This window comes from Lactuca virosa, chromosome 8 (genome assembly GCF_052849685.1).
Source record: "Lactuca virosa cultivar CGN04683 chromosome 8, Lactuca_virosa_CGN04683_v6, whole genome shotgun sequence".
NCBI classification, from domain to species: Eukaryota; Viridiplantae; Streptophyta; class Magnoliopsida; order Asterales; family Asteraceae; genus Lactuca; species Lactuca virosa.
The window spans coordinates 152,390,308-152,414,215 of record NC_136433.1 but is presented as its reverse complement, the minus strand read 5'-3'; positions in this window follow the sequence as shown (position 1 = coordinate 152,414,215).

Below are 23,908 nucleotides of genomic sequence, written 5' to 3'. Positions count from 1 at the left end.
TTCATAGTGTATATATATATATATATATATATATATATATATATATATATATATATATATATGTGTGTGTGTGTGTGTGTGTGTGTGAGCGCAAATAGGTGTGTTTCTATATTTTTTTTATTAAATCATGTTTGTATACATTTCTTTTAAAAAAACGTGTTTGAATAAGTTTTTTATATAATACGTGTTTGTATACATTTCATATATAAATGTGTCTAAATACAAATGCATTTATTATAAAATAGATGTTTATAAAAAAAATATATATAAGTATGTCTTTACAAAAAAAAAATGTATACGTTTACTATGAAATAGGTGTTTGTATAATTTTTTTTTATAAATATGTGTTTTGCATACAAATGTTTTTACAAAAGAATTTGTTTTGTGCTCAGGAATATGAATCTGTATACCTTTTTTTTTTTGTAAAATACATGTATGTATACATTTTTTTATAGAAAAGGATTTGTATCAATTTATGTACTTAATAAATAGCTATTTTTATAAATAGGTATTTCGTATACAAAAAAGTTGTTTTTTAAAAAAAGTTTTTATATAGAAAATATAAGATTTTTTATGTGAAAATATGTTTTTATAAAGAAAAAACATATTTGAAACAAAATTTTGAGAAAAAAAAGTTGTGAAAAACTAAATTTATGATGAATTCATAATAAAATTATAAAATTTGGACAAAAAGGATAAATTTTGGACCAAACTTGTAATAAAATTTAAAATATGGGCCAAAAGTGTAAATTTTGGACCAAATTTGTAATAAATTTTGAAATCTGGGCCAAAAATTTAATTTTTGAAAGTTAAATGACCTGTTGACCGGGTAAAATGGTTAAATTGATTATGAAATGTTGAAACACCCAAAAAAAACATGCCAATTTTAAACTTTTTCAAAACACTTAAAACCATTTAACATTACATAGTTTGTTTTCAAAATAATAATTATCAGAGTATCCTAGTATCAAATCATAAAATCATAACAGCAGGGGGAGCGGTACGATCATGCCTTCACCTTCCCGCGATCACCAGAAGTACCTGAAACAACAAACTGAAACTGTAAGCCCGAAAGCTTAGTGAGCTACCCCCAAAATACCAACCTCATATAACCATAATCATATCATATCAACAAATACATAATCGCATGCATAATGAGCCTTCAGCCTGACTGGACCGCCTCACAGGCCTTCAGTCTATCTGGACCGCTCTCCGAGCCTTCGGCACGTCTGGACCGCCTCTCAGGGCCTTCAGCCTATCCGGACCGCTCGTCGGGCCTTCGGTCTGACTACCACACCCTTTTGGGTTTGTAGTCTATCTGGTCCGCCCTGGGTATGTTGGCCTTCAGCACAAAGCAGGACCGCCTCAACCCAACCCCCAATCAAACAAACATGTGCACATACATATCATACGCTATCATAATAACAGTCAGCCGATCTAGCAGATCAAATAGCATAGCAACATCCTATAACCAGGACATCGACCTACCCAGGTCACTAACATAGCATAATCCTATAACCAGGATACCGACCAAACCAGGTCACTAAGCATAAGCATATCACCATCCTAACTACCAGGATGCAAAACAATAAACATATCATGTAATAATCCGGATACAAATCCATAAAGGGCCGGCCTTGGTGCCTTAGACCCTGTTGATATAGTGAGGATAACTCACCTCGCTAGTAGTGTCGAATACTGTAACTCTCTGACTGTTGTCTCACCGGAAGTCCTGAACTGACACATAATAAATACTAGGTTAATACCTGACATAACTCCCTTGACTAAGTGTCCACATTCCTCCTTAAGTCCATTCTATTTATTGGGCCAAGGCCCAATACCAAGTCCTTGACTTGAAAGTCTTAATATAAAGTCCACTATTGGCCCAATTTACTAAATTGGGCCCAACCTCCTAATTGGGCCTAACCCCATGATCCACTATCACTACCTGGCCCAAAACATCTTATTTACAGAGTCCAGCAAATGCCCAATTCCATTTAGTCCATAAGCAACCTAAACCCGAATTCCATTAGTTAAAAGCCCAATAGAGGACGTACACGGGGCGTACTCCTCCGGTACGCGGGGCGTACTCATCCATTGTTGACCACCATCGGGGTGGTTGACCCAGTACGCTGGGCGTACTGGATTTACGCTGGGCGTACTGGACAGTTTGCTAAAACTTCATTAAGTGCTTAATGGCTCAAGCACTTAAGCCCAAACTTCAGATCCAGAGACCTGACATGACTAGAATCCATAAAGTCGTGAACTTTATCACTTTGGACGTCCATAAAGTTCTTAATTTTTGGTCTTAATCCATTAAGACCCTATTTTTCCATGCATGGGACACATTCAGCTAATGGGACCTCCTTTTTATCACTGAAGGTCCCCTCAAGAGCCTAGAAGGACAGTCCTTTTTGTCTAAAACACGACATGCACCACTTTGTGGTTTTTGGGACAAGAAATGGGTATTTCAAAGCAAAATGGAGAGATCTAATCATACATGCAAAAAGTTTGGAACTTTATACCTTCTGGAGTTTCTTGAGCACAAACTAACTTCAGATCTACAAGCTTGGTCTTTTCCTCCAACTCTTGATGCAATGGTTTTCCTCTTCAAGCACTCAAGAACACACCAAATGAGCTTAAACACACAAAGGGGAGGCTAGGGTTTGGGAAGGACGAGTATGATATGTGGAGGCTGAGGTTAGGGAGGCTTTGGTGCTCTTTATGTTGCTTATATAGACCCCAAAACCTAAATATTAGGGTTTCACCCTGACATTAGTACGCCCAGCGTACACAAGTGTACGCCCAGCGTACTAAGGCGGACCTTAATACGCTTAGCGTACTCTTATGTACGCGTAGCGTACACCCTCTTGGCCCAAGTTTGCAAACTTGGCCCTTAAACTTCTCTTGGCTCTTCACTTCCAACCCCAAGGACTGTAAATGACAAGGTAATGATAGAAGAGGGTTCGGGAATACCTGCCAATTCTCGGGATGTTACAAATGTATACAAACACGTATTATATAAAAGCTTATTCAAACACGTATACAAACACGTATTATATTGAATAAAAAAAAGATATGAGGACTTAATTAAAATACAATATGTAAGGACTTTATTGCAGTTTTCTTTTATAAAAACATGTTTGAATAAGTTTTGGGACTTAATTGAATAAAAAAAAGATATGATGATTAAATCGATTATGAAGCCCATATGTAAGGACTTTATTGCAGTTTTCCCAAAGTTCTTTACCGATTATTGTATTTTAATGATTTTTTATAAATATGTTTTTCTATAATTAAACAAATTGATAGAAAAAGAATGCATAAACAAAAAATGTCATGATGAAAGGATCTTGAAACAAAAGTGATTAAAGACGATTTAAGTAACGGACAAGTATTAAAAGTTTAAAACTGTAAACAATTAAATTGTATTTTTTGTAGAAAGTGACGTACTTATCATTACATGATTTTGGCTATGAAACAATAAAGATACTCTCCAAAATACATATTTTTGGCTTTCTTCGGTCGTCAAGGTTCGACAATGATTCCAAGAATTTATGGCTGAGAACAGTTTGTATTTTTCATGGCAAATATCAGGAAACGTCCAAATAGTATATTGAAAAGTCTCTTTATACATGCAATATATTACATTATACTATCTCATGAAAGAAATATCAGTTTTTACCTTATTTACGTCCCACATGTGGTGAGATAAACCTTCCATGCGCGACTCTAAAGTCTAAAACCACAAGGCATTAGCCATTAGGGAGTTCTTTTCTTTGCAATTAAGGTTTAGTTTTCTATGCCACTCTTATTATCTTAGCTTTCCATCATCAACTAGAGGGTATTTATCAGTTATTACCAATTTATAATTTCTTTCTAATAATGTTATATAGGGTTAAACTCTAGAAAATCGTCATTAAATGAACATAATAAACCATTTAGGGTTATGTAGGAAACGTTTGTGCGGTGTGGTGAATTCATGATTCAAACCCATTTTTGTCTAACTTAAAAGAGTAAAAAATGTTTGGTTATAAGGTCTGTTTAACAATAATACAAAAAATCAAATGTAATCTTAAAAATACTTGTCCGTATCTTATAACTGTTTTCGACGAGTTCTAATGTTATGAAAAGAATCTATAAGTATATCATTCAGAGATACTATCCAAGACATTTTTCAACATATGATTCCTGTCACACCCCAAAACCGGAACGGCGGAATACGTTCTGGGGTGGAGGACGTCATGTACAGTATCATAACAATGCATAATAGTAAAGACAAGCAACAACATCCATTGCATTAATATAATAATTGTAATACAAGCGTGTTCTGTACAGTTTGTAAGACACCAAAAGTATAATCAAAATAAAAGATGAGTCTTGTATGTGCTCCATCTTCTCAAAAGCTTCATCTGTACCTGTCTACTGATGACCTGAGAATACAAGTTATTTTGAAAGAGTTTATCAGCATAAAGCTGGTGAGTTCATAAGTATTTAGTGTCATTGCTTGTATAAAAATGTTTACAACAAGGTAGTATAATAGCTGATATCAATGTTTGAAAATAGTATACTCCCTAGAAAATCCTATATTTTCCAGTAAAAGTAGTCTTCTACCAAGATCCGTTTGTTTGCATGTTTGATCCTTTGAAAATGTAAAAGTTTTCCCCAGTGAAACTATCAGTAAGAAAATATAGTTTTAGACTTTATTCATGTAAAGTAATTGGGAAAATAAGGTTTTACCCCAGCAGTGGCACTGCCGGCTAAATGTAATAAAATGCAGACTCCAGGTAGTATTAAATGTACAATACACCTCGGGGAGCCTGTTTGGCCTTTAATTCTTAATGTGTAATTAAAGGTTTGAATGTGAACTCGTATGTAACCATGCTGATTGACGATCGAATAACTGATGACCCTCCGAGTCATATGTAGTGATGTGACATTTTGTCATCCCTTGGCCTTTCGGCTGGGACTGTAGCTAGCAGTCGGGATGTGGGAGTGTCTGTCCCGTATAGATCTATACACACAATGCCCGCTCTCCCTCCAGGAGACTCTGGTTACACGGTGATACCTGTAACATCCCAATTTTCAGGTCTAAAAATTTCTTTTTAATTAACCAACACATAAAAACATTCATAAGAAAATACTGTGAAAACACATCATCTCATAAAACAATTTGTCATGTCTGAAAACCCAAGCCATAGAATAATAACATATCAGAGTACAATCCCAGAAAACTCCATGCGGAAATCATATGTGTGTGTGATGCGATGCTACGCCGCCGGCTCCTTCCCCTTTGACGAAGAGGTACTTGAAACCAAAACCGAAACCGTAAGCACAAAGCTTAGTGAGTTCCCCCATCATACCACATACCATACAATATCATCGGTATCTCTCAACCGGTAATCATCATCGGTATCTTTCAACCGATAACCAACATCGGTATCTTTCAACCGGTAATCGTCATCGGTATCTTTCAACCGGTAACCATCATCGGTATCTTTCAACCGGTAACCATCATCGGTATCTTTCAACCGGTAACCATCATCGGTATCTTTCAACCGGTAACTGGGGACTATTCCACCCCCTACCACTAGCATACAACAGCAAGGTACAATCATACAGTCAGGCATATCCGGGTACTGACCTACCCCACGGCCGGCCCTAAGGGCCGCTGTTAGGGATCCTAATCCCTACTATACACGTAACATATCATGCAGATAATACTCGTGACCAAAGCACATAACCAAACCAAGATAATTATCACAAAGACAATCATCTTACAAATACTCCTCTTTGGTGGGCCGGCATTGTGGCCTTAGACCCACCCCTACTGGAAGGTAACTCACCTCAATGTCGTGCAGTGTTTGAATTATCCTCGGCGCACAAGTCGACTCCCTTCGACTCCTCGATCCCTACACGATGACCTTCAAGTCAACACACAGCCAGTACAACCCTAAATAGGGTCAGTCAAAGTCAACTTCAAGTTGACCCGACTCGCCGAGTTGGGCCGTCAACTCGCCGAGTCCCTCACCCTTTACTCGTCCTTATCCATGACCCGACTCGTCGAGTTGGGCCGTCAACTCGACGAGTTCCTCCCTCACATGAACATCGCATGAAACTCATCCGACTCGCTGAGTTGATGAACAACTCGTCGAGTTCACCTTCATCTGATGAACAAGTTCTGTCCCCGACTCACCGAGTTGATGAACAACTCGTCGAGTTCATCTTCATCCTTAAGAAGATTGCCTTGGACTCGCCGAGTCTGTTCTATCACTCGTCGAGTCCCATGAACTCCAGGTCTAATTCTTAATGCATACTCCAGGTAGTATTAAATATACAATACACCTCGGGGAGCCTGTTTGGCCTTTAATTCTTAATGTGTAATTAAAGGTTTGAATGTGAACTCGTATGTAACCATGCTGATTGACGATCGAATAACTGATGACCCTCCGAGTCATATGTAGTGATGTGACATTTTGTCATCCCTTGGCCTTTCGGCTGGGACTGTAGCTAGCAGTCGGGATGTGGGAGTGTCTGTCCCGTATAGATCTATACACACAATGCCCGCTCTCTCTCCAGGAGACTCTGGTTACACGGTGATACCACTGTGAAGTGTCGTATCGAGAAGTAGTATGTCACATTCTAATTATAGTATATTCTCTTGTATATTGTATAATGTATTTTCTGGTATAATGTATAGAGTGTTCTCTTGTATAGTATATAGTATTCTCTTTGTATAGTATTTAGCATGTATTGAATCATAACTGTACTGACTCTGGTAGGTGTCATTGTAATAGTAGTAATGAGTAGTAATCCTTAACTATACCTATTATAGTTAAATAGTAATGTTGGTTGCATGCCTTTGATACACAAAGGTACTGAACTGAAGTGAAGACTTTTATATCCAACACAAATATATATGATATATAACTAAGAATTCAACGACAATCGGAAAAATAACAGAATACCCTAAGTCCACAACCAAACAAGGAACAGGAAATAAGGTGAGCTATCAGTCCTAAGTCCTTCAAGTCTTACTTATATAAATATATTAGTGTAGATATGGGTTTGAAAATAAAGCAAGTTTAAAAGAGTTTGAAAACAGTTTTGGCATTTAAAGAGTTTGATAAAAGGTTTGAAACACTTGAAAATCCAAAGTTTGATGGTATTTTGAAAGCAGTAGAAAATCTTGTAGTCTGTTCTAGTTATTAATCACATGTGATTGATACAATAACTATAACAGTTCAACTCGTATTCCCCCCATAAAAGCATTTAAAATCATTTAAAAGGTTGATTTAGGGGTATGAACTCACCTGCAGTGAGTGGAGTGGATGGAAGTGTCGGGTAGGATGCTAGGTGTCAAGTGAGGACTTGAACACACACAATGATCCTATGTAACATGTAGTGATACATAAATGTATCTAATTAGTTATTTAATAACTAAATAATCAAGTAAAGACACTCTAATACATGGAAACACTTAGTTTCAAGTGCTAGGAGTGCTAAAGGGTTGTATCTAAGGAGAGTATGGCCTCACATTGGAGTTTACTCCTCAAATGGTAACCCTATATGTGTTTATGGTTTCTGGACCATTTCCCCCATGAGTTTACGGCCGTAAACTCATGGAAATGGTGTATTTTTGTGTTTTAAGGTCTTATATCTCACAAGGAAGGGTTCTAAATTTGAATCAAAGGCTTAGGAAGTGGTTAGGGCTCAAAAGGACTCACCAGTGGAGTTTACGGTCCTTGGACCACCCTTGAGAGTTTACGGTCGTAAACACTTGGGTTTACGGTCGTAAACCCATGAGTTTACGGCCGTAAACTCATGGTTACTCCAACCATTTCGTGTTTTGGTGTTTCTAGTTCATGCATGCAAGGTTCTAGTCTTTTATCCAAGCTATAGAAGGTGTTAGGGGCATCTAAACACCACTTGGGGGTGTTTACGGTTCAAGGATCTCCCTTGACCGTAAACACATATGTTCTTGGGGATTTTGATGTTCATTCCATGGATTAGCAAGCACACTAAGCAAGTAACTAGTTAGGAAGAGTGTACTTACTTATAGGAAGCTTGTGAGGGTGTTTAAGGGCCAAAAACACTAGTGTGTGTTCTTGGTGTTCTTGGTGTTTTGAAGAACACTTGAAGATCTAAGTAAAAATGAAGAATCCATGGATGAAATGATGTATAAACACTAGATTAAGTGTTGTATGAACGAATCTAGGAAGGAAACACTTACATTTTGGCGGATTTGAAGAAATGAACTTATGATACTTGAGAGAAAAAGTTGGTGTTCTTGAGGTGGGAAGTGTAAAATGAGGGAATAGTGGGTAAACTCATGCTATATGCATGAGTTCTTGGGAAAATGGTGTTTACGGCCCAAACTCCTATTGTTTGGCCGTAAACACCTAGCTAAGGTGTTGTTGTTTTTGTTTGTTACACATCACTCATAACGACACTTCCTTTTATTTATTCGTTTGACGAATTTTAAAAATAAAACACCCAAACGGACTTAAAACCGGCCAAAATGTACTGGAATGTATTTGACTAATTATTTGAAGTGTTTAACTGTAGAGATTATACAAATGAAAATTTCGGGTTGTCACAATTCCACACAATCATTTATAAATTGATCATATATTTTGTTGGGCAAGTATTTATTTGTCAACTTTATTGCAGAAGTTGCACGTTTCATGGTGGATCTTGTAACATACATAATTTTTATTAAAGAAAGAATATGCTGAATCTGATGGCATAGATGGATTTCTATCGCATAGTTTGAAGATCGGATTCTTGAGCTACTTCTTAAGAGTTATGATATATTGCTTAGGAATAAATAACAACAAAGTTTTCATGTGCTTTTGCATTGTAAGGATAGTTTTTCCGCAAAGTTTTAAAATAAAAGAAATTTTTTTTTTGATTTTATTTATTTTAAAATATCCTTACAATGGCATTTGTGAAAACTTTTGTTGCTTATAAGATTCCATTAAGAGCAAGAGTGGAAATATGAATTTGATTCTTTCATTTGTGGTAGTGTCTAAATTTACCAAATAAGGAAAGATTCTCATCACCTAAGTTTCAGTTGGATAGAAACTTGGAATCATGCAAGTTGTATAGCATGATGAATAAGAACTTTCAAGCATTGGAAAAATTAAGACTAACTACTTGTTCACATGGATGTGTGAGTCAATTAAAGGATCGAGTACACATTCTTGTGCACTGATCAAGCCCACCACAAATAATCGTTAAGACTATTCGTCATTATTTACTAAAATTCAGTAAATATGGTTATACTTACAAGCTTAAGTGTAATTCTGAGACATTGGAAAAGGTTTCAATGTATGGCAGAGCGAATAAGAAGAATCAACTTAGGCAGAAAGATAAAAGTTTCTCAAATCTGAAAAGATGGGAGAGTACTTTAGTATCATGTTATATAATCATCTTAATGATTAAGAGACCTTATCACAATTCATCCTCTAAGTGCATTCTGGTAGCTAAGAAGAGGAGCTATGAATTGTTGAAGTGGTTAAATCAAGAAGATGATTTATACTTCGTTCCAAAAACAATTCTTAGAGTTATACTCTAAGATTGTAACTTGAGTGACGTGTCTTAAAGAAGGTTTAAAACACTTGTCAAATGTAAGAGTAAAAGTTTTCTACTCTTGTACATTTGAAATTGGTAAGTTGTGATGTTTTGGATAAAACAAAGACCAACTAAGGCCAATTGTGTGAAGTGTTTGTCTTGATTAGAATCCACACTATCTCTTGAATATCTGACAAGAAAGTCTTATATGTCAAGAGGACAGTGGGAGTCTTAAAGGTCTTGAAAGTCTCAAGAACTAATCAAGAATAAAACCTGAAGTTCTTCACTAGCACACGACTTGAGGTTTATAACCTATCGTGTCGACATGTCTGTGCCTATTCAAGTTGGCTTTGCATAGGAGTTCTGAGAGTTCTCAATTGGTTGCACAGCTACTTGGAAGCAATGGCAGGCCCTTGAGCTGCCAAATGGCAAGAATTTAAGATTGCACAAGTTTAATCCATATAAGTGTGGATTTGTCAGTAACCTTGTCTTGTGATTATGGTTTTGACAAAATTCATATGGATAGGAACTCATACACCATAAAATCTAAGTGTCATAAGGTTTCTCTCCGATTCATGAAAATGATGGTGAGGAAACACTTTCACTAAGTAGATTTTAGCTAGATAGCAATTGTGATATTTGCATTCTCAAAGTCGTTAGTGGAGCGTGTGTGGTTAACCAGCACACTAACATGGACTTGTGAGAAGTGGTAAAGGTCTAAACAATCGAGACTATGATTACGACATCCCTTTTCATAGTTCTTAAAGTTGTTTAGACACACCTGTGAGCTATCTAAGATAAGGTGTATGATATTGATAAAGTTTTATCAAAGCAATCTAGTATCAGAAATCTGAACTTTGGTAAGAAAGTCAATAAAGTATTGATTTCTAGAAGTCCAGCTGATTTCTGATTACATGTCAAAGCTAGTGGGAGCATAAGTGTTATGCTAATAATCATCATGTTAGTGGGAGCATGATAATTATGATAAAGGTTGCAAGTTAGCAATGTTAATTATAGAAAACAACAGTTTCAATTCGTGAGGCTGCAGGGGTTGAAAAAGTTGTTTTGCTATAATTAAGGGAGAGAAAATTATACTTCATTTCAATTCTAAAAGCTTAGATTGAGGTTTTAAGTCGTATTTAGTCAAGGATATATATAAGAATTTCATGTTGGAATGACTCAACATAAGGAAATTCTATATATGGGTCCATTATTTGCGTTCTAAAATTCGATTATGATTACGGCATCCCTTTTCATAATCTGAATTATGAGAACTTGGCAAATAGAAATGGAAATGTTATAGCAAAAGACTGGTTTAGTCTTTATGTGAGACATCATGACTCGTGTCCCATATGCTTCAGATATATGATCGATTACATGTGCTATATTTATCCTTTCTAAAATTTTCCAAATGCCTGGGGCATTAAGAAGGGAAAAGGTCTAGAACTGGATATGACTAAAAGGATTAAGCAATTGTCGAGGACAATCTAAGGTTTACCAAAGATTGGTTGCTCAAGGACAGTTGGAAGTATAGTGTTAATTCTGGAAGGACCATATCGATATAATCTGTAAGGAGGCAACTCTTGTTCAGAAGTGATAGTCAAAATGGAATATGGAAATGTTTCAAAGTTGGAAATTATTCAATCTGTGTAAGATTAGGAAACTTAATGCAAGAAGGATGTTTCCAAGGAGTTGATATCCTTGGAATGCTCTGTAATGGTTGTTGTCAAGTCTTTCTGACTCTGTGCATAATCATTACAGGAGGATCAATGCATATAAGTTTAGAATCTAACAGATTTCAGTAAATGGCATGAATTTGGAATTCTTGCATTTGCAGTAAGGATTTGGGACTGTGAAAGAGGATCATTGGAGTTATGTTCAATTGATCTAATTCACAAAGTGAAGATCATAGACAAACATAGTATGCATACTTGGTGTATGGCATGACTAGTGTTTAGAAAACATAGTGTACATGCTTGGAGCATGGGACAACTATTGTTTTAAATTCAATAATAAAGTTGATAGCTGAAACAGTATACAATGAATAATGTGTAATCATATGGTGATAAATAAAAGGTGTTTTATTTATGTTCATAGGTTTTGATACCATATTAGATTCTATTATTATTGTGTTTCATTTTGCATGTTTTGACTTCCAGAATAACTAGGTCGTTCTTCCTGATTGACTAAGTTATTCAAACTATCCACAGTCGGTCATATGTTGGAAGTAGATATGAATCAAGACTGTCATGGGTTGGCTTGTAGAGGTCTAAGATGTTGGACAAGGGGCTACAACACTCATGAGTGCTCATAAGTTCTGAGTATTGGATTCAACCCGCGCTCATTGGAATCACTTCATGGATTTTATCACGAGTGATCATGAGACGATAATATCTTATATTCTTCAAACCTAGAGATATGAGTTGTTACTATGAGTTGGTTGTACATTGATTGCACGAAAACGCATTCGGTAACTCGGTGTTATAAAACGTGCCTTTGTGTATGATTCAACAAGTAGTAGAACAAGCCATATGAGTCGAAGTTTATCCATTCCTTTTACCTTCGGGATAAAAGCGATATCTGTGGGCCCCTCGATGATTTGATGATGACAAATGGAAGTGCTCGGCCGAGCCAGGACTGATTTGATTTGTTCAATTAGTCAGTCGTCATAAATCGGAAATCGGGAAACAACAAATGGACATAGAGAATGATTATAATCCATGTCTCAGTCCATATGATATCTAGAATGGAGGAATATATGATCCCTTATCTAATGGACAAGTCATTGACAAAGGTCAGAGTTCATCTACAAGGTCAGAGTTCGACAGCGGCTTTTGAGAGCTACGATTGCCAGTTGGTTCCTGAAGTCATACGCAATAATAGTTTTAGACTTATCCAAGTGGGAGACTGTTGGATTAGTGTCTAAGTCCATAACTATAATTGGTATGTACTTGACCCGACTCGGCATGGTCCATTTGGGTTGCATGGCATCGGAACATTTGGATAGACCGTTTATGAGGAAAAGACATTTTGTGACGTATTAATATATTATAAGTTCTAATATATTAATATGAAATCATGTTATTTAATTAGTATTGATCAAGAATTAATTTTGACTTAATTTAGTGATCAAAAAGAGACTAATTAAATATATGGGGATTGATTGTGTAAATCATTCATTCTTATATATGTGGGCTTATGATCCAAGATTCCTTTACGTTGGGTTTAACCCATGTGGTGATCCATGGATACTCCATGGAGGTTAAAACCCATGGAGCATAAGGAATGGGTAAAGTCATGAGTTACATGGTGTAACCCTAATAGCCACACTATATAAGAACCCCTTTAGTTCAAGAAATTGGCACTAGTGATACATATTTTGAGGGCTAGCCGATTTGAACATGCATGTATTCTTCTCATGGTTATTCCAAGAGTTCATGATGTTGTGTGAACCATTTGAGGTGTCACACTTGGGGCACTAGGCTCTCAAGCTTCATGGAGTCAAGCAACAACAACAAGGTATGTATTCTATCTATTTTATTATCCTAGTATCAATGTTTTGGTATGCTAGTTAGGATAATACCTTGGATAATCATATTTGCATGTATAATAGAGAAAAACATAGATCCAAGGTATTTAGGGTTGCATGTACACTTAGGAGTATTAGAATGCTCAAAACCCAACAGCTACGTCCTGGTTCATGCAGGGCCACCAATAATCGGGACGAAGATCTCTATACATCTTCGTCGCTCCGGGATGGATAGAAAATCGGGATTTGTGTGCCTCCTCCATCAGGATCTGGCGCACGCCTCCATGATAAGGGACCCACACCCTATGGTGAAGAGTCAATAACCCTCGACTATCATAGTCGAAGGAGGAAACCTGCCCCACAATCCGCTCGCTCTTCCGATGTTTCTCCTTCATGGCCTCCTGTTGGGCCTCCCGAATCCGCTCCAACAGCGGAGTCACCACTGTCATCCTCAGACAGATATCCCTGATCGGCGCTGCCTTGCGGCTAAGCGCGTCGGCCACCACATTGGCCTTCCCCGGGTGGTAGAGGATCTCACAATCATAATCCTTTACCACATCAAGCCACCGACGCTGCCTCATGTTCAGATTTGGCTGGTCCATGAGATACCTCAGGCTCTTGTGGTCCGTGTAAATCGTACAACGAACCCCATAGAGGTAATGACGCCAAATCTTGAGGGCGAACACAACAGCCCCCAGCTCCAAATCGTGCGTCGGGTAGTTTGCCTCATGAGGCTTCAGCTTCCTCGAAGCGTAAGCAATAACATGCCCTCTCTGCATCAATATTGCGCCCAAGCCCGAGATAGACGCATCACAGTACACGACGAGATCCTCCATTCCCTCTGGCAGGGCTAAGATTGGCGCCTCGTACAATCTCTGCCTCAATATCTCGAATGCAGCCTGCTGCTCAGGCCCCCAACGAAAAACCACGGCCTTCCTCGTTAGCCTGGTCAGGGGTACGACTATCTTGGAGAAATCTTAGATGAATCTCCGATAGTAGCCGGCTAATCCAAGGAAACTCCGAATCTCAGATGGAGACCTCGGAACCTCCCATCTCATCACGGCCTCCACTTTGGCCGGATCTACCGAAATCCCGTTCTGGTTGACAAGGTGCCCAAGAAACTGCATCTCGCGCAACCAGAACTCGCACTTGGAGAACTTAGCATACAAGCTCTCCCTCCTCAAAGTCTGCAGAACCTCTCGCAGATGCTCCTCATGCTGCTCTCGCATCTTGGAGTAAACCAAGATATCATCGATAAACATTATCACAGACCGGTCTAACATCGGTCTACACACACGGTTCATGAGATCCATGAACGCGGCAGGAGCGTTGGTGAGCCCGAAAGGCATCGCCACGAACTCATAGTGGCCATAACGCGTCCGAAACGCCGTCTTCTGCACATCCTCCTCTCTGACCCTCATCTGATGATACCCTGAACGCAAATCAATCTTGGAGAACCAAGATGCTCCCTGTAGCTGGTCAAAGAGGTCATCAATCCTCGGGAGTGGGTAACGGTTCTTCACCGTTACCTTATTCAGCTCCCTATAGTCTATACACATCCGATGCGACCCGTCCTTCTTCTTCACAAACAGAATCGGGGCTCCCCAGGGAGAACTACTCGGTCTAATGAATCCCTTGTCTAACAGCTCCTGCAGCTGTGTAGACAACTCCTGCATCTCAGGAGGAGCCAACCGATACGGTGCCTTGGCTATCGGAGCCGCACCAGGGACTAGGTCGATCCTGAACTCCACCTGTCGCTCTGGAGGTATCCCAGGCAACTCCTCGGGGAATACGTCTACAAACTCTCGTACCACGGGCACATCGCCCACCGTCGCCCTACCCGCCTCCCGGGTATCCATAACATAGGCTACATAACCTGCGCAACCCTGCTGGAGGTAGCGCCTAACTCTCGCTGCCGAACATAAAGTTGGTCCTTGATGTGGCCTCTCGCCCTGAATCACCAGCTCTCCCCCACTTGGGGTCCTGATCCGCACCAACTGCTGTGCACAGTCAATCACTGCCCCATTGGGGCTTAGCCAGACCATACCGATAATAACCTTGTTCCCCCGCAAAGGCATGGGAACCAGATCTACCAGATAACGTTCCTCAAACAGCCTCAAAACACAATCCCGGTAGACCTCTGACGCTCGTACCGACCGGTCGTCCGCAATCTCAACCTCTAGAGGTCAATCCAACATGCCCGAAGACTCCGGAAACTTCTTGCTAAGCGCAAGAGAGACAAACGATCGGGTAGCACCCGAATCAAACAATACCTGAACTGGAATACCGTTCACATGGAACGATCCTAACCAGAGCGCATACATAACATATCAACATCACAGCAGCATATAATATAAGCATAAACAAGAAGTCATACCCGTCACCACATCAGGTGCAGCGCGTGCCTCCTCGGTTGTCAACTGAAATGCTCGGCTCTGCACCACTGGAGCCTCTGTCTTGGCCTTCCGGCCATCTGCAACCCGCGCTGTCGCTGAGACCGGCGCCACTGCTGGCGCCGCTGCTGACAATCTCGGGCAGTTGGCCTTTCTATGGCCCCTCTGATTGCAATGGAAGCAAATCAGGTCTGTCATCTGTACCGCAGGAGTAGGGGCAGTGCAATCTCTGCCAAAATGCCCAACCTTACCGCACTTATAGCAGCCCGAACCCGGCCCAGTGCGGCAGGCTCCCTCGTGTGACCGACCGCATTTCCCACAGCGGTCCCGCCCAGACTGGCCTTTCGGCCTACCATCGGATCCCTTGAGCTTCTTCCCTGAAGCCTCCGTCGTCAGCCCCTCCGCTGCCTTCCTTTTCCGGATGTGCTCCAGATCAATCTCCCTCTCCCTAGCCCTGGCAATCATGGAATCCAGGGTAGGGCAAGCTGAGAAACTGACATGCTCCCGGATGTCAGCTCGTAACATATCATGGTAGCGGGTCCTCCTCATGTCCTCATCACCCGCATACTGGGGCACCAACAATGCCCTCTCCCGGAACCTGGCAGTGATCTCCGCCACAGTCTCCGTAGTCTGTCTCATGTCCAAGAAATCTCTGGCCAACTGCTGAAGCTCCACCGCAGGTGTGAACTCAGCCCTGAACCGGGTCACAAAATCTGACCAGGTCATAGCCTCAACAGCCGAGGCTCCCAGAGAGTCACCAACCAACTCCCACCAATCTCTGGCCCTGTCTCTCAAACATCCTGCTGCATACCTCACCTTCGACCCCTCGGGGCAGAAGCTAGTCAGCTGTGCAGACTCAATGTCTGCAATCCATCGTCTGGCAGCAATGGGGTCCTTCACCCCATGGAAATTCGGCACACCGCTCCCTCGGAAGTCCTTGAAGGACAGTGTGCGCGTACCCGTCTGGCTAGACGCCATATCACTCCTGAATTCCCGGAGGCGATCCTCCATCAGCTTAACAATCCCTTCCTTGATCGACCCGAAAATGACCGGGGTCGACTCAAGAATGCCTCTCGTGATCTCAGACGCGATGAACTCGCGCAGCCCGTCATCAACCTGCTCGGATCCTGCACCCGAGCCCGATCCTGATCCTGATCCGGAACCTCCTGCTCCATGTCACGTGGTCACCATGCTAGAAATACGCGCATAAATGTCAGGATCATACATACTCTCGAGAGGTCTAACACACTCTCCAAGGTTCCCGGTTCTGTCTCAACCTTCCTTGATCCAAGTACGGGTCCTCTGCTTTTAGTAGTATGGGCCCATACTACCTTCCACATCTACCCGTACTTTCATCAAGGATTGCTTCGACTTCACCAAGTCCCTTTTACCGATACCCTTTCCACTGACCTCATCCTAGGCTTTCCTAGGGCACTCTCCGACCTACCCTCCGCCATCAGCTGCACTAAGAGTCCCCACCACTTCCCCCTAACTAACTTACGGATACTGTTACATATCCGTTCCTTAGCTAGTTGAAGGTGGCCAGAACCCCCAAAGCACAAAGCAAGCAGCATTCGAGCATTGGGTAACCAAATCAGGCATAACCTACACAGGCCATCCTACTGCTGACTATACAGTCCTAGCATACAGCCCATACAGCAGGCATATAAGGCATCCTTCCTAGATCCTTAGCCCTAACTAGCATGCAATTCTCAGAATCATATATCAGGCACACAAGGCATCCTCCTAGATCCTTAGTCCTATTCTAGCATGCAGTTTTCTGAATCAAAACTATATAGCATAACATATCAAGTATGGGTATCTTGGGGAAAACTTACTTGAGCCCGGCCGGTCACATGCATCACACACTTCGTCTTTCGTAAAATCATTTTCCTTGTAATGGTAACCCTATATGTGTTTATGGTTTCTGGACCATTTCCCCCATGAGTTTACGGCCGTAAACTCATGGAAATGGTGTATTTTTGTGTTTTAAGGTCTTATATCTCACAAGGAAGGGTTCTAAATTTGAATCAAAGGCTTAGGAAGTGGTTAGGATCAAAAGGACTCACCAGTGGAGTTTACGGTCCTTGGACCACCCTTGAGAGTTTACGGTCGTAAACACTTGGGTTTACGGTCGTAAACCCATGAGTTTACGGCCGTAAACTCATGGTTACTCCAACCATTTCGTGTTTTGGTGTTTCTAGTTCATGCATGCAAGGTTCTAGTCTTTTATCCAAGCTATAGAAGGTGTTAGGGGCATCTAAACACCACTTGGGGGTGTTTACGGTTCAAGGATCTCCCTTGACCGTAAACACATATGTTCTTGGGGATTTTGATGTTCATTCCATGGATTAGCAAGCACACTAAGCAAGTAACTAGTTAGGAAGAGTGTACTTACTTATAGGAAGCTTGTGAGGGTGTTTAAGGGCCAAAAACACTAGTGTGTGTTCTTGGTGTTCTTGGTGTTTTGAAGAACACTTGAAGATCTAAGTAAAAATGAAGAATCCATGGATGAAATGATGTATAAACACTAGATTAAGTGTTGTATGAACGAATCTAGGAAGGAAACACTTACATTTTGGCGGATTTGAAGAAATGAACTTATGATACTTGAGAGAAAAAGTTGGTGTTCTTGAGGTGGGAAGTGTAAAATGAGGGAATAGTGGGTAAACTCATGCTATATGCATGAGTTCTTGGGAAAATGGTGTTTACGGCCCAAACTCCTATTGTTTGGCCGTAAACACCTAGCTAAGGTGTTGTTGTTTTTGTTTGTTACACATCACTCATAACGACACTTCCTTTTATTTATTCGTTTGACGAATTTTAAAAATAAAACACCCAAACGGACTTAAAACCGGCCAAAATGTACTGGAATGTATTTGACTAATTATTTGAAGTGTTTAACTGTAGAGATTATACAAATGAAAATTTCGGGTTGTCACAATTCCACACAATCATTTATAAATTGATCATATATTTTGTTGGGCAAGTATTTATTTGTCAACTTTATTGCAGAAGTTGCACGTTTCATGGTGGATCTTGTAACATACATAATTTTTATTAATTTCAATAGAAGATATACCATTACTAATTTCTTTTTCCCCCTTTTTCTTAGCACATCTTTCTAAATTAGGGTTTCTATGCATTAGATATGTTTTTTTTTTTTTTTTTTTTTGAAACAACAGAATTTTATTAAAAATCTAGCAAGAAGCTAGAAAAATCAAAACAACAAACTACAAGCTAGGGTATGATTATGTAACCAAGAAGTCTAACATAACTTAGTTTTACTATACCTATTGGAAATCCAAAAGAAAGCTCTCTTAACTACGACATCAAAAAACACAAATTTCCTAGGCTACACCGATGCAAGAACAGAGGAATTTTGAAAATTCCATAAACACCAAAGAGCAGTCAAAACCCTCGCATCAAAAGATCTACGTTGTCTGCCTCTCAATGCAACAGAATCCGACCACGAAAGAATGGATTCAATGGATAAGTATTGGGGAGTCTAAACACCCCACCAAATGGCGACCCAAGTCCATAAATCAATCAGCTCACTACAACTTGAAAAAAGGTGCTCAATGGACTCAACAGTAATGGAACAAATAGTACATATGTCACAACTAGCATTTTTAGCTAGGAAATTCTATTCTCATGTAAACATCATCTATTGTAAGGCATGCACTCTAAGTGAAAATCATACTCTATGCTTAATCAAAATCATCCATTTGAATCGAACCTCACTCAAGAAGCCCATAACCTAATACAATACATTTCATATAGTCAACTATAGGTTGAAAACCCTAGAAATCTCGGTTCAAGTTAATATGGACTAGGATCCTCTTATTGGGCCTAATGGACCGATAAACTTTCAATTTGGCTATTTTGGGGCAAGAAACCCAATTTGGGCTCTAATTGGACATACATCCATGAAACTAAACTATTTTAGGTCATGTGGGCCTAGAATAATTCATCTTATCTCCAATGGGTCGTACACCATTCTTTTGGGCTTCATTGGGCCGTAAACCCTTTTCCTTATCACTATTGGGCTGTGAACCCTCATAATGGCCCAATAGGCCGAAAATCCATCAACTTGGAAATCATGATATCGAAATTAAGCAAGTAAGGCCCAAACTATTCTTTTCTTCTTCCTCATTCTCGGCCCAACTATATAAAAAAAGAGAAAAATCTAACTAATCAATACAAATGACACCTCATTATGGACTATAGGTTCCCTAGACACATTACCCTCCATGTAATAAGGAATCCCATGTTCCTATGCCACATCACTTCAACATTTCCCCTCCTTCTTCTCTCTTCTTCATACTGTCGGCCATAAGAGCCACCACCACCACATCCATTTTTACTTCAAACTCCTCTTCAAATCCTCTCATTTCCATCTAAATCTTCAAAGAGAAAAAGCCTCCAAACATTCCAAAAATCGTGTGGGTGTAGGTGTATTCAAGAGATCTTTTTATCCAAGATTACTTCCAACTTCACTCTTGTGGTAAGATGATGTAAACTCAAAGTGATTTATTTCATTTTATGGTAGATCCATCCTCATGAACTCATGTTTTCATGAACCATACTCTTAAAACTTCCTAGAATTCGAAGATCCCATCAAATGAGTAAGTTAGGCCGAAAACAACATCATCTTCTCATATCTCTTCATCAAAACCGATCCAAACCCCAAAGGTGAGTTCATACCCCCTATTTTCGATTTTTACTTGGTTTTGGGGGGAGAATACAAGTTGTTTTGTGTAGATCTATGTGTGTATGCATGATTTTGTGTGTTTTCTTTGGTTACATATGTGTTTATGTGTTGTAAATTTCATGAACTAAAAGATCCACAAAAAAGATGATGATCTTGGTTTAACATAACATTCCTTTCAACATATCTCACAAGAAAAAGGTTTTAAATATATCAAGAATACTTAAATCTAAGAAAACTTCATAAAAAGGGCTAAAAATGACAAAAATGACAAAATATGGGTTGTTTATGTAACTCCCGGCTAGTATGTGGTTCAAAAGGAAATTTTTGCTAAACAATGGTTAAACTCGACATTTGAGACCTTGTAGGGACCAAAAATGTAAAATTTTTACAAATGGGCCTTAATTGGGCTCCTCACGGTTTTGGGCCCAAAAATGGTAATTTTTGGTCTTTTGTGGGTTAAATTGTCATTTTCAAGAAAGTTGTGTCAAAAATGTAAATTTTTGATAAAAAGGGGTCAAAGTTGCGAAATTATGAACATTTGGGCCAAAAATATGAAATTTTCTATAAATGGGCCGAAAATGTATATTTTCACAAAAATCAAGCCAAAAATGATATTTTGACAAAACTGAGTTAAAAATGTTATTTTTACCAAAAACTATCCATAAATACAAGTTTTGTCCAAAATAGGGACTAAAGTGTCATTTTTACTAAGATTGGGCATTAATTGAAATTTTTTGGCTTATCGGGCCGAGAATGTTTTTTTTACAAAGTGGGCTTTTCATGCTATTTTAGTAAATAATTTGGCTAATACTAGCAAAAATAACAACAAACGGGCTAAATTTGTCATTTTCATGATTATTGGGCCTTAGTGGCCCATTTACTTGCTTGATAGGTCCGGAATGCTATTTATATGTTTATTGGGCCCCATTGACCCATTAACATACGCAACGGACCTTGGATACTAATTGTGTGCTATTTGGGCCTATAAATACCTTACATGTGAAATGGGCCTTAGTTGCCCTTTTACATATATTTTGGGCCCATTTTTATATAATCTCATTTCTTTCGGGCCTGAAAATGACTTACGTGTTCAGTGAGACTCAGTGGTCCACAGACATGGTTCATTGGGCCCGGAATGAGTTTTATATGTTTCTCTTCGCGTAAAATTCGATTAAGGATCTAGTGAGACGTTACGTTGACACATATTGAGTGTACAATCGTAGTCTGTAGTTATAACCAGAGTCTATTGGAGGGAGAGCGGGTTTTTATGTATAGATCTATACGAGGATGACACCCCACACTTGAGCTGTTCGCTACAGTTAGACTACTGAGCTGTTCGCTACAGTTAGACTACATCAGTCTAGGGTGACTGTAACCTTATTCTATTTTTCCGTCGACGTTCATCAACGCCAAGACAGACAAAATTGTCATTATTTAGTATGGTTATGACGACTCACTTAGAGGAATTAACGTTATGAAATTTACGGGAGACCATTCTCTTTTCTCTTGGATTACTCAGGAACATACTCACACTGGTACTCAACCTCGGGGGTTGGTACGACAACATTCTCTTTTACAGGCAACATAGGGTTGTCTGGGGGCATTCTTTTTGCATTCTCTTTACTTACTTTTGGGATTCTACTAAACAAAAACACACATACATTAATACAAGATCGGACACAAACACACTAAACTATTTTAAGAAAATACAGGATTTTGTTGTGATTACAAAGTTATACAAATCATTTTCTCAAAACATGCTTATGAACTCACCAACATTTTTATGTTGACCTTTTCAAATTAACTTGTATTCTCAGGAAACCGCTGAAGCAGGTTGAGCTGAACAATTTAATGGATGTTTTGTTATATTTTGTTCCATCGTACTTTTATATTTTTGGCATGTAATATTTAAACACAATACTCGATGTAAACAATGTACGTTGTTATATTACATGTGTGATGATGATGATGTTATGTTTCAATTATATACTATGTGATGATACTACAAGGATGAAGTCACATCAAGCCCCCGGACGTTTCTGGCGTCTGGTTCGGGGGTGTGACAACATAAGATCGAGTCAACCGTAATGCCTCAAAAAGAAAGTCTCTCTTTAGTAGGAATACTGTGCAAACGCAATCTCCAAGTAAAGATGTTCAACTTGATTGGAACCCAATTATTCCATCTAGTTTCACATCCACCTGTGAACAACATCCCAGTGTCAATAAAAGCATGAGCTGAGGAGACATAAATTGATCAGATACGTCAATAAGCCACCCTAAACGATCAGGTATCGACTGAAGCTGGAGATCCTGCATCAAATAAATAAAAGCATCCCACTGTGTCTGCTCAATGCATCCCCTAGGAATCCGTTTGAGAACCTCAGTATCCCAACCAAGAAACGTCTTATCCCGAACCGTGGTAGATCTATGAGTATCCAAAGCATAAATTCTATGGAAAGTAACTGCAAGAGGATCATCCCCATTCCATACATCATGCCAAAAAGAAGTCCTACTCCCATCTCCAATTCGGATCGGACAAAAAGATTGTAGATCTAAACCACGATCTCGCAGCTGAGATAACATTCGAATAATCCCATTTCAGGGACCCGTCCACCCTCGTCCCCTATTTAAAGAACCACAACCCACATCAGAACCGTATAAAGCTCAAGTAACCCTAACCTAAATCAAATCTGAGTTATGGAAGAAATGCCAACGCCAACAGAAAAGCATGGCCGTGTTGAAAGAGAATAAAATCCAAACTCCAAGACCACCCTCTTTTCTTTTGGCTAAAATTCTATCCCAACGGACTCAATGCATTCGTCTTTCATCAAACTCCGCACCCCAAAAAAACCTAGCTCGAAGAGCCTCCAACGAATTGAGGATAGAGATCGGAGCCGAAAAGATGGACATCTGATAACTACCCAAACTCCCAAGAACCGACTTAATCAAGGTGAATCGGCCACCAAAGGATAGAGACTTAGCCTTCCAACCCGATAATCTGGTCTGAAACCAATATAAAATAGAAGACCAATCCGAGAACCGAGACGTATTCTGACCTACAGGCACACCCAAATGAACAAAAGGAAGACAGTTCGGGGCACAACCCAATCTACGAGCCACCACCTCCACTTGAGAATAAGGAACACCCGCTCCAGTCAATTTACTTTTATGTAATTTGATTTTAAGACCCAAAGCGAGATAAAAACACCGTAGGAAATGAGTTATACAATTAGTGTTCTCAGAATCCCAAAGGGAGAGCAAAAAAACATCATCCGCATAGAAGAGATGTGAGATGTCAATCCCACTAATAGTATTGCCACGGTACACATTCTCTAAATGAGCTTTATGAAAAGCTACATGGATACCCTCCATCGCCAACATAAACAAGAAAGGAGACAAGGCATCCCTTTGCCTCAAGCCTCTCTAAATCTAAAATTCACCGATAGGAGACCCATTGACTAAAACCGAGGCCCTAGTTGTTCTTAACAACTCCATGATCCAGTCACACCATATCGAACCAAAGCCCATAATTTTCATGATTTCCAACAGGTACTCCTAGGACAAAGAATCCTAAGACTTTTCAAAATCTACTTTAAAATTCATAAGTTGATTTTTCGAAGACTTACTCCAAGCTACCATCTCATTTAGGAGAAATGGGCCATCTAAAATTTGTCTACCTTTAACAAAGGCAAACTG